Genomic DNA, 19,915 nt, shown 5'->3' with positions numbered 1-19,915 from the left:
CATCAAGGGAAAGTCTTGCTTTATCTTCAATATCGCATCTTACGGCAGCCAGGAACTTGCTTGGGGCTACGATGGCTTCAGAGTCCATGTGATCAAGGAGGCCGGAGAGTGCATCGGCTTTGGTATTTTTTTAACCTGGAATGCATTTGATGGAAAAACGAGAAAAAACTAGACCATCTGACTTGACAAGGACTGAGGCATTTTGCAGACTGCAGGTAGGAGAGAATCTTATGGTCAGTATAAATGAGACAAGGGTGTTTTGTGCCTTCTAACCAGTGTCTCCATTCAAGATCCAGCTTAGTGGCTAGAAGCCCAAAGTTACTTTCAGCAGGAGACAGTCACTGGGAGAAGAAGATGTGGGGAATACAACTTTCAGAATGATGTCAGGAAAGGACAGTACCAACACCATGACCTGAAGTATCAACTTCCACCATGAAAGGCAAATTTTGATCAGGATGACACGATAAAGGAGCAGGAGTAAAAAGACGCTTAAGTTGTTGAATAGCTTCCTCTGGTTGGGGTGTCCACTCTTGCTGTCCAGTATCCTTACAAGTGAGAGCCGTGATAGATGTAACAAATAATTCCATACGAAATTTCTAAAGAAATTGGCAAATCCTAAAAAAAATGTTGATTCTGCTTGGAATTTGTGGTGTACGCCACTCCAGTATGGCAGAAATTTTATCAGGATCCATTTCCACACTTTGAGAAGAGAGAAAGTGACCAAGATAATGCACTCAGGAAAAATGAAATACACATTTCTCTAGCTTTGTATATAGACATATATATAGTGTTCTATGACGTGTTGAAGAGATTCAGAGATATGTATCTGAAGAGGGGATGAGTTCATAAGAATATCATGCAGGTACACCAACATTAACATCTGAATCATATCCCTGAAGACTTTGGTAATGAAAGCTTGAGATAAAGTTGTAAGTTCCTCTTGAGATCCAGTTTAGTAAATATAGTTGCTCAATCTGCTCCATGCATTCCAAGGCGGCTGGTATCAATGGGAAGTGAAAACAATTTGCGATGGTGATTTCATTTAGTCCTCGATAGTCAATACAAGGACAAAGACTTCCATCTTTCTTTTCCACAAAAAAGAAGCCAGGACATGCAGGAGAAGTTAAGGGAACAATTGCAAAGCTGAAACGTCTTGAACGTACCCTTGCATAGCTTCAGTTTCTGGGTGCGAAACAATCAGACCCTTGGCAGGTAGGGTGCCAGGTAGGAGATCGATAGCACAGTCATAAGACTGATAGGGGCAAGGCCAAGGCTTCCTGTTCATTGATGGCTTTTTTAAAATCCAAATATTGTAGTGGAAGAGGTTTGCGTGAGTTTCAGTGAAAGATCACAGCACGAAGAAAGGTATTGGGGACCCCAGGTGAGTAATTTTCCAGAAAGAGCATTGTGTGGATCACGTTGACGCAGCCATGGGAATCCTAGTCAAACGGGAGGAGAAGGAATGTCCAACAGAAGTAACTGTATATTTTCTGTGTGGCACCAACCTGGTGGGGCGTGTGTGCCACTTCACAAAGCAAGAGGCAAGAGTGGACTCATCTAAAGCTTGAACACTGAGAGGAGGATTAGCAGGTTCCAAAGAATGCCCCAGGCATGGGCTAGTTACCAGCAACAGCAGATTCAATGAAAGCAAGAAGAGGAAGTTGTGTTTTTATTCCAAGAGACTGTGGCCGGAAGAAAGAGACTATCAGTATAATTAATAGAAAAACAGGTAGCACTCACCCTTGTTGAAAAATGGTGATGAGTGCTTCATTATTCCGTGCAGCCTCTGCCACTAGGTTGCAAAACTTGATAGTGTATTGTGTAGCTGTGCACTTGCCTTGATGCAAAGTTGGGAGACGAAGGGCTGCATCTTGTCCCGGAACTGGATAGATCTGTCTGGATATGATCCAGGAAGAAGTCAAGGTTGGAGTGCTGAGCCAGCGCTCCCCAGATTTTGTTGATCTCGCAGGGTTCATGTAGATTGGCTCAGTATTCTGTTAAAGCTGCTTAGACAGCTCCAATAAACAAAGGAGGGGGCCCTGTCAAAGTCCCAACTGTTAGGGAATTATAAAGAATATATAAAGTATAATACACCATCCGCACCAGAAAAGAAGCAAGATACAAGTCCTGGAAAAAAATGGCAAGTTGAGGTCCTGAGCTCAGAGCAGAAGTAAACAAAACTAAGCACTGAAAGGACCGAGAGCACAGTTTTCAAGGGCTGAGGAGGGGATGCGTGGAACGATAGGTACACCGGATTCATGATCGGCTAGAGCTGTCTGTGTAATCTGTGCCTTTGCTGCACAGCTGGGTCACCAACCAGTACTTGAGGCGCCCTCTGGCAGCAGGTTTTATTGTAAATAATTAAAAGGCTCGTGAGAGTTGGTAGTTTACTTGATTATTATGCATTGTGAAAATCTGAAAGAACACAGCATGTTATGTATAAAATATATCAAGTGTAAATGATACTGTAGCTTTTGATATTGTTCAGTTTTAAGGGCTCTAAAAAGTTTATTATTAAAACAAATTCACAAACTCTCAACAATCAAGTGGTTTTTGAGATTTTTTTATTAAAAAGCTAAAGATGTGTACAGAATAATGTAAAGATATAAACCAATGCTTTATAGATTAAGGCAGTATTGTTGTGTTACAGATGTGGTAGGATAATAGAATTGCTTTGGACACAGTGATTTCCTTTGCAGCACAGAGAGCCTTTAAAGTACTGACATCTAATTTTAACGGCTCTTACTCAAACATTTTTAGTTTTGAGACAGCATAAAGCATTTCTCATTTATTGGGTATTTTTTATGTCTATAGCACTGTATTAGAATTAGTTGTATAAAAGCCTAAATCAAATCGATTCACATTTACCACCAAGGAAACTGAAATATGGCTGGCTGGAACCGATAAGAAAGAATGATAAACATTAGCAATGCATAGCCACTTTTGTACTTATAAAAATGTAGTCACTTGAAAACTTGAACATGCTACCATCTCATTCACCCCCACACACAGACCCTCGGATCATGCACAGATGCACAGATCATGCCTTCACACAGGCCCTCTGCAATTCGCCCACACTCACCATTAGGGTTAAAAATGAAAACAAGATTTAACTTTACATAATTAGAAGGATGGTAAAAGTTGGAAGTATACTTAAGCATTCTACCATTAAGCTATGTAAGACTCCAAAAGAAGATTGTGTTATGCATAAAACACAGTGTCTAGGATGAAAGAAATGTAACTTGGGTGAAAGTGACATGATACTTTGTTTTAAAATAAAAAAAACCCTGAGATGCGGATGATTTTTATTTAAAAAGTTTTAGAAATAAACGTCAATAAAATTGGAACATTTTTAATGTTTAATCAAACATAAGAATAAACCATTAAAAGGAACCACACATTGGAATAGGTTTTAATGTTTTTTAAAGAAATCACTAGCCACCACATTATGACAAGCCCTTGTCCCCTCTTCCCTGCTCCTTTAAAGAATTTTCTAAGCATGAATGATCCTACACCTACCTTGACCCTCCTGCACAGAATCTACTAACCATCACATCTTTGTGACAGACATCTCGCACCAACAAGAGGGATTTCTAAGACACTTGTTGCCATAGGTAAAAAAAAATTTAAAAAGATAATCAAAGAATGTCATATGGCACTGGTCCTGTAAGATGCATTACATTTTTGTTCAAAAGAAATATTAAGTCCACCATCTCTTCAAGAAGAATATGCTTCCACAGTAGAAGATAAAAATTCAATTTTTATATGCCATTTGAAACAGTATTACCACGCATATAGTGAATGCATTAAGACAATTATGCACAGATACCAAAATACCCATCCACATTTATAAACAAAGGGGTATCACAGGCTCATCAGGATGCTAGGAACACACTGGGGTCCTAAGTCAGATGATCCAGGAGGTGAAGTGGAAGGACTTGAGCTGCGCAGACCAAACATCTAACCTTGAACTTGCAGAAGCTTGGCACACTAATGCAGATGAGAAAGGTATACTAAGAAACAACACACAAGATACGCAGAAAAAGGAAAAACAAAGAGAGTGTAATTGGGTAGTGGATAACAGGGGCCCTCTGCTGGCCACGGGATACAAATCGTCAACCTTCCAGCCACATGATCCTTAGCAACAGAGCCACCGCACTGCCCCTGTTAGTAATAGAAGTTGCTTAATATTATAACTGCCAACAGTGAATAAGAGATATTGACATGCTGGACCCGTTGTAGGGTGCTATTATTTAATTTGAAAAAAATTACACTACATATACTGTATGTCCCAACCTCCTCAAGATAAACGCAAAGACAAAAAAACAGAACTACAAATAAAACAGATTAGTTAGTGACTTTTACCTGGCTGTGGAAGCTCAGCAGATAAACTAAATTTGATGGAAAACATAAAAACCTATACAGATCCAAATGCTGTACAATTTTTTGTAGTATGCAAATAAAGTAATGCATAGTAAAGAAGTGTTTACTTTTCATGTGAGACCCAGTCATGCATTTTTTGTTAATTAAATGAAACACTTTGGTATATTATATTATATTATTGCAGGTTTCCCTGGTTAAAATAAATATATTTTCTTCACCTTACAAAACATTTTAATTTAAACATTTTAAAGGTTTTTTTCTACAGAAACCTATTATCAAAAACCAATATAATGTAAAAACACAGTCAGCAATTAGCCCCAGGGAGCACATAATTGCTGTTAGCTGACCTAATGTAGAGAAAATGACATTTTAAGCACTGAGGTTTTCAAGCATAAAAACTCATATGGATTCTTTTACAATATCTTGACACTTTATAAGCTCTGAGGGATTTGCCTGCCAAGTACATTGCGAGAGGAAACACTGCAAGTCTTTACATATGTGATTTTTACTTTGGTTGTCAATTTTAACCTTCACATTATTATGTTTTTGCATTTCCATTGAACTACATTGGAATCTACTAATTGGAGATATAAAGATTAACAGATGAAAATGTTTTAGTCTCAGGTTTCTTATATATTTCTAAGATAGTGGTCTATTTTATCTACTTTCTAATTTAACTAAAAATGAATCTTTGATAAAGATGGATTCAAAGAGAAGACATTTTTCCTTGTGGTTCTGTAGCATTTGTTCTGTTTCTGGACTTATTTAGCTAAAACTGTGCACAACCTCCAATCTTGTCCATCGCAAATGCTTCAATTCACTGTTTTTTTTCTCCCACTCACAAAATGTATTATAGATAAATTCTGTAGGAAAATTCTTCTTAAAACCTCTAGTTATTTTGTGTTCTGAGTGATTGCATTGGTCTGAAGTTCATAAGAAAAAAGTAAAATTTAGAACTATACAACAAATGCAACAACCTTTAGGGTTCAGGCTGCCTAGTCCACTTAGCCAGGCTGTTATTTCTCTAACCAAGTCAAAGATCTGACCTGCTAATGGAACCTAAGCCATTCTGCCTCACTCACAATGACATTGTGATTATTGTTCATATTATTTTTATGTTATGTAACATCAGCCTTTTTTCCTGCATACAAAGTTTCATGCATCAATTATCATCTGCATTCTTCGTGAAGATATGCATCTGTTATTTCACTCATGGGCAACCAGCCACAAATGTCATTGTCATCTTTTCAATAAATTCACGGCTTCTTTCAGGCTGAAATTTGAATTTGCCTGTTACTACAGAGCAGTTGTGTAGTTCAGAAACAGAAATTTAAAGAGAATGGGAAACAAAAAATTATGCAGTTAATTTTTAAAATTGTCGGAATAGAACTGTTTTCATATTTTGCAGAATACTTTCACAGGTATCTTACACAACAGTTAACCTTCTGCATAACTAAAAATTAGAAATCTTCTGACAAAATAACATACAGATACACATCTAAATTAACTAAGAGTAAATAGTACCATTACTTATGAGGGAGCTCAGGATAATGGCCATTGTTTCACCATTTAGCAATTAATAGCATATGTTCTTCTGTTTTGTACAAAGATTTTTCAGATTGTTAACATGAATTAACCATTTTTTTGTTTTAACCAATTTTTATGTACTGTATAAAGAGTTCTCTTTAATTTATATATTGAAGGGTTAGTAGTTCTGGAAAGAAATATTAAAATTATGAATTTACTTCTCCAGTTAAGTACTTTCTCTTGGCTTTGGAGCTTGAAAAGAAACCACAGCTGTAAGATAAGTGACTGTCTTATATATCAGAAAGTCTCTAAGAGTATCTTCTTTGTTTTAAAAGTGGTATTAGAAAGTAGGAAAGGAAAAAAGCTACCTTCATCCAGGTATTTTCTGCCTTGATATTATTTGTGTTGACAGTACCGGTCAAATTTCTTTCAGTTTTATATTGTGTATGTCAGCAAACAAGTAAAGGTAGTGACATGTTCCTTTTCTTTTGAGAGGTAAAGATTTAGAAGAGTAGTAATAGAGTTTATTGCCATATGTACAGGTACTGTAAATCAGAATTCTTATTCACAATCTACATATAAACTTCTATTCTATTGTGTATGACTATCTATTGTTCTTTCATTTCCAAATAACCTTAGTTTTATTAGCTTTTCTCAATGCTTAATTTGTGCCACACATCTCAATTTGACAATATCGACAGTGTTAATCAACACTGCTCCCTAACCATCAGAAAATGTCACCATACCAGGCCAGATACTCTGCCATGGCGGAGTTTTATTCTGTAGGCCTAATGTGATTATGGCATTTGAAGTTAGTAATTAAATTATTTTAAAATTCCTTGTTAAACATGTTAAGCACATGGCCAAGTTAGGCGCTTCAGTGCCTCCATTGCTCTTCGTACACCTACTCTCTTCTGTTCATATTGAGTTCTAGCACCTTGCAATTTACAAAGTAAATGCTGTTCATTTCCTTTATTAACTATTGTTTCAAGTAAATGGATTTAATCTGGCAGTGTGTTATGGGTCACTATCTCATCACTCACAAGTCACCTTTCTGATAATACTGCATGACAACAAAGATCAGATTTGTAGCGTCCTACCTATGGTTCTTGCGTGCACGTCGCCAAAACAACCCCTTTAATATCTTTGTATTTTTCTGTAAGTATAATTTCTACACAGAATTTTAACTATATGTGGCCTTTTTTATTCTTGCACATTCTCCACTAGTCCTTTTTAAACACCTTCTTATATTTATGATATGCGCTTTTACTTCCCATTCATCACATTGATTGCATGCCCCTTTAAAGACTTTTTTGGAAGCAGGCACAGCTCAACTAGACGCTTTAAACCAAGGCCTAGAAAATGAATTGAAGAAAAATCTGAAATGGTTTTGGAATCGGCTTTAAATATGGACACACCACAAAATGTGCCTAAGTATATGATAGTATAACAAAAGAATATGCATAACACTTTATTGACTCCTTATTCTAAGCCACAGTAACACTTTTACCATGTTCTCTTTGTACACTCTTGCTGTCGCTCACAATTCAAAAGAACCAGCAATGGACTGTTGCTAGATTATCCTATATATTTATTATTGTGATGCCACTGGGGATGCGGTTATCACACAGGACTGTAAATATGTGGGGCTTGAGAAATAGCTCCTGAAGGCAAATAGGTGTCTGTATAAAATTTATTCACTCACATGATAATGAACAAAAGGGAATAATAGCTCATAGTTGGAGCTCCTAACTCACTTATTCCCCTGACTAATTGTCAAAGGCACTATTCTGTCCTCCAATATGACAAAGCAAAAGAAGTAAGGAAAACTAAAACTCACTCCTTAACTTAAAAAAAAATTCCCTCCAAGTCTGCTTGTCTTGCCTCTTGGGTTTATCTTGTTTCCTGGCATCTATCTTTTCCTTTTGTTCTCTGTCCATTCTCCTCCCATTTTCTCCTTTTATCAATATTCAGTTTCTCTCTGTTCCCAAAACTGCCTTCCATTTTAGTTGCATTTTTATTCATTGTTCCCTTCCTTTTAACTAAGCATTGTTTAGTTTTGAAGTTCAAATAGGTGGCTGCGTCAGCTTAAGTAGACAGTAAATGAACAGGTAAAGGTTTATTCCATTCTGAAAAGAAGAGATACAACGTTGTTTCCACACCTGAAGAAGACTCCACAGTCAAAACGCTGTGTCTATGCTTTTCTTTTTGGCATGGAATACATTTTTACTTGTTCCATTGTTTAGTTGTTTTTCCCTTTTCTCAGCACTTCTCTCCCACTTAGCTTCTGAACAATATTTAACCAGCTGTTGTATTCCTTATGTGTAACCGCTGATAGCTCTTTACATTGCCTCACTTAATATAAATTTCCATCCATAGCATAATCTTTCACAAGCTTAAATATTATGAGAATGTTGTTTCTTATTTTTACTCACACGTCTGTGTACTGTTGATGTTGTCTTCCGTTTTCAATATTCACTCTCACTTAACCAAACTCCCAGGAATTTATCCGGTCTGGAACAAGGCACATACCTGTCGTGCTGCCGTTCTACATCTTGTAATCGGTTAGCGGGCATCTACTGTAGGTGCAGTCAAAAACATCAATAAAGTCAATGACCCACCTAGGAAATTAGCATCCATCCCAGATCCTCCCTAAGGGGCATCACACTATCTTAGCCATTTTTACAAGCTGTCATACACATCTGACTGTGATGGAAATGTGCACCTCTTTACAAGACATGGGAATTACTGAGGAAAATGCCATAAAACATATCCTATTTAGTTTTATATGAAATTGTATGTTTTAATTTTCTTAGTAATAGTTCCTGGTAACCCCATAATTGTGGGCACCTACTGTATATACAGTACATGTATCCACATAAATGTTTTCTGCAAACAAACATTAACTTGGAAAACTTTTTTCTGTTAACACTAACCCATGACAACAGGTAAAGCAATTAAAATTCTATATCTAGTCAGATGAGAACAGAACTGGTAAATGGCAATTAAATTAACTGCATGCTAGAGTGGGTAAATGAAATTGACATTAATCCCTTTGAACACTACTGTATAATTAGAATATCAGACTTAGTTCTGTAGGGATCCATTTTCATTTTAACTTGTGGTAAATTTCCACTGGTATGTAGGAATATTTAGTAAGTTATTTAGTAAAGATCAATTTTAGAAGCCCTAAAATTTGATATTAGACTGTAAACCTTGAATTTTCTTAACTCTTAGGCAAACACTGCTGTGTAGATATTGTAATATTCACAAATATTATGTACTATACATGTACAAGTTTCACACTATCTATTTCATAAGAACAATGCTATTTAGTGATGTAATAAAGGAATAAATTATCTTTCACTGACCTCTTCAATATAACTTTAATGGCATAAGTTGAACATTCAATATTTAATAAATATAATTGTATTACATTTTGAGTATCTAAAAAAAATCATAGATTAGGGTGCCCAACTTCAAGCATTTATATTTATTCATTTAGCAGACACTTTTATCCAAAGCAACGTAATTAAGATTATATCTGTACAAGATGCAATGGGTGAATATAACAGTAGCACAATGCATCTATATAATACAAACAATAAGACCACAGAAAGCAGTAAGGGGATTCAGTGCTGCTTGACATACAAGAAATAGTAAATTTTAAGGCATAGTCTGACAATAGGTGTAGGTCACAGGCTTTTGGAATAAGGTATAGATGAGCTTTCAACTCCTTCAAGAAGATGAGATGGCATACGTGTTCACAGTACTGACTGACTGGGAGGCCAGTGCAGAGATCATCTGGGCCTTGGACAACTCAGGAAAGCCTTGGTTGGAATGTGGACAGTCTTCGAGAAATTGAACTGGCGATGGTAATAAATCTTGCAGGAGATATCTGCTAGAAATCCTGAGATACATGAGGAGACCAGTGTATGAGAGGGTGAGAAAGATAGATGTATATCAACATTGCAATGACAATAGAATACATTTCATCACGGTGCCAAGTGAGTGGTATACAGGGGTAAGAGGAAAGGTCCCTGCACAGAGCCCTGTTGACAAGCTCTATGATGCAGAAACCATACCTCCCCATGCTGCATGGAAGAACCTTCCCAAGAGGTAAGATGTGTGCTAGCTCCTGGTGGTGCCTATGTTGCCAAGGAGGGCAAGAGTGCTGAGGAGGATTTGGTGATTCACAGTGTCAGAAGCTAAAAAGATGTCAAGAAGGATCCCAACAAAAGAGACCGAAATAGCTCTGGCAGAGTGTAAAGCCTCTATGACTGATGGTAAAGCAGTCGCAGTGGAGTGTTCTTGAAGCCAGACCAATTTGGATCAAGGTCATTCTGTGAGAGAAATGTGATAGCTGGTTAAATGCAGCATGTTCAAATGTTTTGGCCAAGAACGGCAGAAGAGAGACAGGTCAGTACTGTAGTTCTGAGACCAGGGGGATCTAATGATAGTTTATGTAGGCATGTGACACGTGTCTGCTTGAAAGATGTGTGAAAATGTTCAATAGATCAAGAGGCATTGATAATGGTATTCACTAATTCAAATTAAATGCATGTCCCTGCTAGATTTTTATGATTTTCATCAGAAAAAAAAACATATTCTGGAGTATCCAAAAAGCATTTAAGCCTAGAAATACTTTATTTCCATAATGCAGAGATCTTGTGCTCATGCAGAACGGTTTCAGATGAGAGCAATTTTATACACGGCACTGACTTGCAAAAAAAGGGCCAATTCAAACGCAATCAGAAAACAACACACCATGCTATCTAAACTAATTCTCTTGTTCCGTAAGTGCAACATTTTCAGATAATGTGGTAAATTATGCAAAAAAACATTTCAGCTGCTGGTTTTCCCCTTTTTGTATTTTTCTATAATCAGTAACTATTACATTGTGAACTTTTGCTTCTTCATCAAATTACATTTTCTTTAAATTAAAATCTTCTCAACGGGATCATATCATCCAAGTGTTATGTTTTACAGCTGGAGTTTATTCTCATTGCTTGCTTTAGCATTTGATTATATTCAGAAATTATATTTCCAATTCCAAAAGATACATGCATTCTTCACAGTAAAGCTTTTCTGTATTATACCCATGGCCTCTCACTAATTCTTTCATCCTTTCAATCTCATTTGTGAAAAAAATACTGTATATTTCTCAAAAGCTTTGACTCACAAACTTTTTGGAAATTTTAGAGGTCAATTTTAAGTTTTTCTCTTTAGTGATATGTCTCAGATTTGCCAGAGATTATAGAATTAATTGCATTCAAGATACAGTATTCATATATACTCATGTAAAGATGCTTCTGTTGCTCTTGATTAAAACATACTGGAGAGTTTATTAGGTTTTAAGAGAAACAGTGAAAAGTTTTTTTTTACTTGTAATTATTAAAGATACTGACATTTACCCCTGTGCTCTAACGTTTTTGTCAGTTATTCAAATCTTTCTTCAGACTTGGACATTTCACAAATAGGAGAGTCCTTATAAAGGCAAGAGTGTTTCATATTGCATTACTTTAGGAGTTTTGCAAAATGTCTATATGATTCTAGGACCATAATCCTCTTAATCCTTTCTGCAGTGTCAAAATGGGATCTCTGAAGGTGTTTTGCAGTTTTTGAAGGGAGGGGGGTTTGCAACAAGTATTATACACTTTCTTCATACACTTTAATATTATACTATTTAATAATACACTTTCTTAAGTACAGAAAATGTTATCAAAATCGGTTACTTAATTTTATTTTTTAAAACAATTCCCAAAGGAAATTTCTAGGGAGTGTACGAGAGAAGCAAATGAAATCTATAGACTGCACCAAACACAAACATGTATCAGCACTTTTTAAAAGCCTTCCCCTTTTTTGTCAAATTAATTTAAGGCATAATTCGTGCTAAACACCATTTATTGTAGTATTTTTAATATCTAAATGGTGTTTTAATGATTAAATAACCGTTTATCTGTTCTGGGTTTGTTTGTTTTGTTTTGTTTTTTTTGGGGGGGGGGGTTACATCATCAAAGTTTCCAGCAGCTAGAACAGAATAGCTGCTCAAGGCTCTTAAGTTAGACATACTGTGTATTACAGAACAAGTGAAGGTTTATTCCATTCTGAAAAGGGAAGAAAAAAAACATTGTTTTATTTTCTTGTCTTTTCAGCATAGAATACACCTTTACTTGTTCCTTTGTAGCCTATGCATGCTGACACAGCTACCTATTTGAAATACTGTATATTACTGAGCTTGTTTTTTTTTTCCCCACTAAAGACTATTACAATCTGCTCTGAAAGATATTCTACTTTTGCTGTTAGAATATATGAGCATTCACAGATAAAGATGTTTATTTCAGTCCTATTTCTTATCTGACTTGACAGATATATTTACTTACATGCAAATGTGTTATCCTCTCTATAGCTGTTGTCTTATATTCTTTATATGCTATACTCCTTAATGTTTAGGAAAATAAGTAGTCTGTATTTTGTGACTGTCAAAGGTGAAATGTAAAAAAGATAACCTTACAGTGTAAACACTAGCTTCCTGCTAGGTAATCTAAATCCAAATCACAGTACTCTAAAGGACTGGAAAAAATATGAAAAGTATATACAGTATATAATGAAAATTAGGCATTATAAAACTGGTATTTATATGTCAAACTTAAATATTACCTATTACAGTATTATGCTGACATGCCACTATGTCCTGATGGTCAACATGTTATCCATAAACAAGTGTCACACTGCCTCAAGGCATAAGGCAGATGTAATGTAGGTTGTGATATCATTGATATGTATTAAACAATATTTACAGATCCCACCTACAGCCATGTTATACTTACTAACTACAATTGAACATTATAAAACATCGGTAATGACGACAAAATGTTAAAACAGTTCCCTGAATACCTGATCATTATTAATCACATGGCACAGTTCAAAAGTGGAGGGGTGTTAACCCCAGTGTCCTGGCAAACTTCCATTTTCCACTTGCACAATCTGGCTTACCCAAAGTTCCCTCTTAATTCAATTAGGGAAGCAATTTATCACTTCTCTACCTAATCTTCTGTGTAGTGGGGCTGCTGGCTCATAATGGCTGCCATGTGTCACCTAGGTGGGAGCAGCACTTCAGTGGTAGATGAAGTGGGCCCTCCTACAGTACATGTAAAGTGCTCTAGGATTCTTTGAGATGTAAAGTACTTTGTAAATGCAGTTTAGTATTTGTAGTACTATTAATAATTAAAATAAAGATGAAAGTGATTCTACAAACCTTGGCTGCATTAACTATGATATACAAAAAGGGGGAATTAAACCCTCTATGCATCTTTCACAATTTAAACCATCTATAAATCTTGCACAATTTGTGTCTGACTGAGGACCATATACAGGTGTTTCTGTGAAATACTATACATGAAATAGCAAAGTATCATTCGACTGTGGGTTCAATACTGCATTCTACTATAGTTACTACAGCAAGTGACTTTACAATCAAAAACACTCATATGGCAAATGGAAAAAAATTTAGTTGTCATCCAAAAGATAACCAAGACTTAATTTAAAACTATATCATAATATTAAATTAAGAATAAATGATTTGGTTACTATTTCTAGCCCGCAGCCATATCACCCTGCAATTCACAACTGGCAACCCACTGAAGCTAAGCATGTGTGAGCCTGGTCAGTACCTAGATGTACCAGGTTGCTGCTGGAAGAGTGAGTGGGGCCAGCTGGGGGTGGTCACCCTGCAGTCTGTGTGGGTCCTAATGCCCCAGTAAAGTGACACGGACACTATACTATAAAAAAAGCACCGTCCTTTGGATGAGATGTAAAACCAAGATCCTGTCTCTGCAGTCATTAAAAATCCCAGGGTGTTTCTTGAAAAGGGTATGCATGTTAGCCCGGCATTGGCCTTTACCAATCATGGCCTCCTAATCCCCATCTATGAGTTGGCTTCATCTTCATATGGCTGCTGTCACATCATCCAGGTGGGGCTACACATTAGTGTAAAGGAGTTACATTAGTTGTGGTGGAGGGGAGTCCCCATTACCTGTAAAGCACTTTGAATGGAGTGTCCACAAAAGTGCTATATATACGTGTGTAAGGAATTATTATTAATTATTATGACTTCTCTTTAAATATAATTCTGACTTAGTACAATTATTTTACAAAAGAAACTACAAAAATGCTGAAATGCAAAGTGCTTTAAAAGATCTGTGACTGTAAAATAACGCAGAGCTTTCTGTGGGAGCATTTTTAAACGAATTTGTGCCATCCAGGCAGATTTCTAGACACATTTTATAAATTAACATCAGAGCTTATCAGTAATTTCCAATTTTTTTTGTTTGGCAGACATTAGAACAAAGCTAATAAAAATGTACTGCATTTAGCAATATAGACAAAAATCGACCGTGTCATTCATCTCTGCTTGCAGTAAGCAGAAGATAGGCAGAAAGCCAGCAAAAACCTGAAAATAACAGATCTCAGCTTTACACAGAATACATTTACACATGCTTCCTAAACCCCAATTAATTGGAAATCTGAGTAGAGATATAGCGATTCTAACCATTAAACCAGCTACTTTAGATTAAAAAATAAAGATGACTATTTTAATAAATTATAGGAAATTATAGGAATTATAGGAAAAGCTTTATAAGATAAAATTGTGTGTTTATGCTCATGGCTTGCTTTGGTTTCAGAGCAGTTTTTATCTTTTTCTTAGCTGGCATGCATCTGTAACCACCTTGATGAAAAAAAGACTGGTGATTGAACAGAGTCATCACAGAAATTGTTTATCCTGAGTGGATAATCAAGCAGGACACCAGAATGATTGCACTTTTGAGAAAACAAACCAGAATAACCATACTTTAGACTGCTGAAACAACAGAACAAATCAGACAAACAATAGATAAGTACGAGATAAAAACTGCACTGAATCCCATGGACAACAGAAGCAAACACTCTGGTTCAATCAGGGAGAAGCCCTTGTTTCAGCTGACGATAGTTTTTTTTTACAATATTCCTCTCTACTTTTAAAGATATACTCCAAAATAGCTATTGTCAGCTGCTTTTTGTCTCTATACTCTTCAAAGCAATGACATTGCCACATTAGTCCAGGTTTTCACATTTGTCAGGCAGTGGACATATCTCATTGTGATGATTGAATTCCACAAACTAATGTTTACTGCTACTTAGTGTAACAAACACTACAGGATGAACCATTAAACCATCTTTACAGAAATTTTAATTGAACCTAGGGCTGGGCGATATTGCCAAAAACATTATCATGATAAAAATTTTCATATCAGTCGATATCGATAATTATCACGATAAATGTCAAATCATTATTTCTTTCAAGTTTAAAGGCAGATTTTTTCTCCTGAGTGAAAGAAACCAGAAAGTTAATTGGTAAATTAAACAACTTTATTTTAAGAACACAACAAACACTTGCCAAACAGCAGAAACATTAAACTAATCTGATGTAGAGAGTATTCAAGTCTTTTTTATGTCAAAATATGCATGAGTAAAATTTACAAAATAAATATCTTAATAGAAAAATTAAATACTGCAGTGTGATAAAACACACATAGAAGATGGCTCAGACAGACTGCAAAGTTTAAAGTGCTCTGTTTTATGTCTGATTCATTAAAAGCCAAAATATCTCCAAATTACCGAAGTTGAATGACCTTTTCTGTCAATGCTGTCATTGTCCTTCAAGCTGGTCGTTGGCAGCACTACATTTGCTTCAGTGTCGCTCATTTCTCCACTCTAACTACAATCCTGTCAGCCACCACCGTGTGGGTAAACAACACCACGTTAGCTGCCTGGTCTGCAACAAGCACGCGCACTCGTGCAGTATTTTGTGCGCATGCGCATATCATGCGCAAAGCATAAACATAAATAACATTTATCGAACTTTTGTTAAAATTATATCGATGAAAATTATATCACGATAATTATCGTTATCGAATTATCGCCCAGCACTAATTGAACCATTTGAAAGCTGCAGGAAAATTGATTGGTCTGTTGATAATAGGGTGGGTTTCAATTGGGCTAAAGTGGAGCCAAACACCCATGAGACAAAAGGAACATTTTACACAAGATACTGACCCAACTCTCACAGACTGCGCAAAACAAAAATAAAGCGCTGGGGTGTTACAATTTTTCCATTCCCTGGGAAATAACTGGGTATTCTCATCGTAAAACATAGTAATTATATTTTATTATCTATTATGCGGACGTGAATATGAAAACAAACGCTTACAAAACAACCCAAATCCTAACAAACAGTGGACATTGCATGATGCCGATCCTGACTGAAGCAAAGAGAGATCATAAATCCTTTTGCTATTTGGGGAGCATAGGTCATCCTCAAACATTCTCCAGCAGGCTTGATGCTTTGCTTTACTCTCCATCACCCTCCTTGATATTCCTGTTCCTTTTAGTTCAGCCTCCACTGTTCTTCACCAGCTGCCTTCCAGGTGAGGACTTGCTTGGTGGTATTATTTATTGGTTTCCTCATTGTGTCCCTGATCCAGTCCCATTTTCTACGTTTAATCTGTGTTTCAATTTGTACTTTGTGCTCTTCCATAGATCTTCATTAATCATCATGTTTGGCCACTCTATGGCAAGGATTTTTCTCAGGTATTTATTTATGAAGGTTTGAAGTTTGTTTGTGCTTCTTCTGTCCTAGATGTCTCTGCACTGTATAGTAAAACTGACTTGACATTGGAGTTTAATATTCATATTTCAGTTGTTGATGTCTGTTTAGAGCACCGTATTTGTCATTACATTAGAAAAGCTCTTTTCCTTCCCTACTCTGACTAGTCACGAATACAAAAAGGATAAAATAGGTGTGACTAGTCACAAATAAAAATAAGACTCAGGTCTGGATGTCTTTGTCACTCCCTCTCTTTCCCAATGACACTTTCCAGATAAGGGAATGTGTCCACCTTCTCTAGTTGTTTCCCATCAAGTGTGATGAACTCATCTATGCTTTTATTAATGCTGATAACTTTTATTTTTGATTTGTTGATGTTGAGTCCTGTTTTGGCTACAGTGGTTGAAAGATTTTCAGTTTTGGTTTGCATCTCTTTCTTTGTGTGAGTTATCAGCAAAGATCTGTTATCCAGTCAACTGGCAGAAGGAAGTGTAATGGGGACTTAGGCGGTCCTCTCTGACTCCTGCTTTCACTGCGAAACTGTCAGTGAGGTATCCATCCAATTACTCTTAAGGATGACTGTAGGTAGAGTGTTCTGAAAGTCCACAGTTGTGAAAGTTAGGATGTATTCCACTCTATGGGCTGCTCGACAATAATACACAGCAATGACATCAATGTCAATGCATGACCTGTCCTGTCTGAATTCTGCTTGCTGGTCTTTCAATTCTTTACCCACAGCTTTTGATAGCCTTTCTAGTATGATTCTGCTCATGACCTCACTGGTACAGATAAAAGCATGATATCCCTATAACTGTTGCAAACTCTGAGGTCGCCTTTTTTTGGAATTTAAATGAAGTTCTGTCCACTCTGTTAGTACTTCCGCCAAATCTGCCCAAAGAAGTGTTAGTTTGGCTTGTTCTATCTTCGATGGCCTCTAGGGGTATTCCATCAAGTCTAGGTACTTTGGCATTTTTCAGTTTTTATTTCATTTATTTCTTGCTTGGTGTGTTGTTGGTGTTAACCTGCAGGTGGTGTTGTGACGGGGAGGGAGGGGTGTCAGCTAGCACTGGTGGTATGGGCAAATTTAAATTTTAACTGAAATGTTCTTTTCATCCCCTTGGTTGGTCCTCTTTATTTGTGAGGTTTATTTATCCTTTATTTGTGACTTGTCTGTCAGGGGCAGTGTATCTTCTTGCCAGTGTAGAGTCCTACTGGCCTTTCGAGTAGAGTCAAGGAGCTTCCATTCACTGCTTGGTTTGCCAGGTTGTTGACAAATTGCGTTTTGTCTCTTTTGATACTTTTTCTCATTTCTTTGTCTACTTGGAAGCATTCTTGTTGTGCTTTTGATTTAGCTGCTCAGCTGTGACTTGTCAATGCTCTGCTTATCTTGCTTTCTTGCTAGAATTATTCTAGGTAACTCACCCGAGATCAATTCCTTGTGCTTCCTGTTTTCCTGCCACAGGATTCTTCACACATCTGTTTCCATGTTGTCTTCAGTCTTTGCAAAATCCATTCCAGGAAATCAGCTTTCTCGTCTAAATGTTTGATGAGACGACGGAGTCCATTTGAGAGAGTGATTTGAAATGCTCTCTTGTGTTATTGAAATGAAGTAGACCAGCATCAAACACTGAACTGATTTTTGTGGCTGGTCCCATACCATTCTTTGAATCTAAGCATACTGTATAGCTGACCAGTCTGGGTTGATTACATGTGGTACTATACTGCTGGAGTCTAGTGATAGAGAATAAATGAACTCTAAAAGCAACCTCACAACTTAGTTTTGTTACATTCATCCCATCAGCATTTCCAGAAAGTAGTCAGCAATACTTTTCATCATTATTCAACAGACAACACAGAGTAAGTCACTTGCATTTATTAAACTTTCTGAGGACAAGATGGAAGAAAGTTTCATCGCATAACTGCCTTATAATTAGAAGAACAAGGGTGACAAGCAGGGTTTAGAAGTATAATTGTTAATGATACCAGAGCTGCCAAAGAGAAAAGAGTAGAAACAGTTATAAACACCTGAGTGTTTTTCACTGGTAATGATATTTTTCCATCATCTGGATGCTACAAAGCCATTATAACAATACATTCACTGATCCAATTCAGTTTTCACCTTTTTCAATTCCTGCTAAGCTGTCTGGTGAAATGTAGATAACATAACGCGCCATGTGTCATGAGGAAGGAGTTTCAAATGACTGCCTTATAGCACCTTGCCAAAGTTTAAAAAATAAACAAACGAACTGTGACTTTCGGTTGTTATGGTAAAGACAGCAGCACAGATAGTACTCTTTCAGTCAGTGCCCCTCTATGTACAGAATTATTCAAAAGAAGGAGAAAGGAAAAGTGGAGAAGACAGTTTAACTTAAGGTCTTCACAAATCCGTTTTCATCTCTCAATCAGAATTACTAAGTCCATTTGATTTCCAATTCTGTTGTCTGATACTACAGTCTTGGAACTGAGGACCCCCTCTCTTATCAGAAAGTTAACAAAAAGACACAAAGTTTTGTTAAGAGTCATGGCAATCCCGAGCCTATCCCAGAAACAAAGGTAACAGTCCACTCCAGGGCACACAACCCCACAAGAGTACAAGGGACAATTTAGAAACTTAAGCCATTGAGCATGTCTTTTATAGGTGGAAGAAAACCACACCACCTAGTGGAAACCAATGCAGACTCAGCAGGAAAATACAAACTTTATACTGAAGGTGTTGTGAGAAAACAAAATAAGCTAAAAAAGATCATCTTTCTATCATGCAAAGCACTTCTCTCAATATACTTTATCCTGCAATAAAACATCAGGAGACCTGCTTTGATTACATCTCTTCACCAAATGAATAGTCTCCTTTAATCTTTAACATAACTTATTTTTTAGGTTCAGATTGCTTGAACCTTTTGATAAGCATTTAGTCTCATCTTCAACAGAGTAAGGTCATTATTTATTCTGAAAACAATGTACATTAACTTTTGATACATTTTCTATATTTCTTATTTTTTCTTAATTGTAAACTTTTATGCCACCATATCGGTTTCCTATAGGTGCAACATGTTTAATGCACTAAATTACCGTATAAATTATTCATTTATAAAGCTAGACTTTTTAATGAAGCAGTCCGAGTGAAGAACCTTTCTCAAGAGTGTTACGGCTACCAAACTCAAGATTTGAGACCACAACCTTCTGATCAATAGTTCAGTTGCTCTAAGTAATGCTCTCTTAATCAGTGGAAACTCACTGCATCAAGCATCATATTCCATGTGTGCTCTATTACAGGCTGCATGCTTAAAAGAGCAAGCAGCTGACATCCCAGCCTAACACCTAGTGTGCTGTATGAGATTTTCATTGCCTTTGATTTTTTCA

This window comes from Lepisosteus platostomus, chromosome 4 (genome assembly GCF_059453375.1).
Source record: "Lepisosteus platostomus isolate fLepPlt1 chromosome 4, fLepPlt1.hap1, whole genome shotgun sequence".
Classification (NCBI taxonomy): domain Eukaryota; kingdom Metazoa; phylum Chordata; class Actinopteri; order Semionotiformes; family Lepisosteidae; genus Lepisosteus; species Lepisosteus platostomus.
This window is presented reverse-complemented; position numbering follows the sequence as displayed.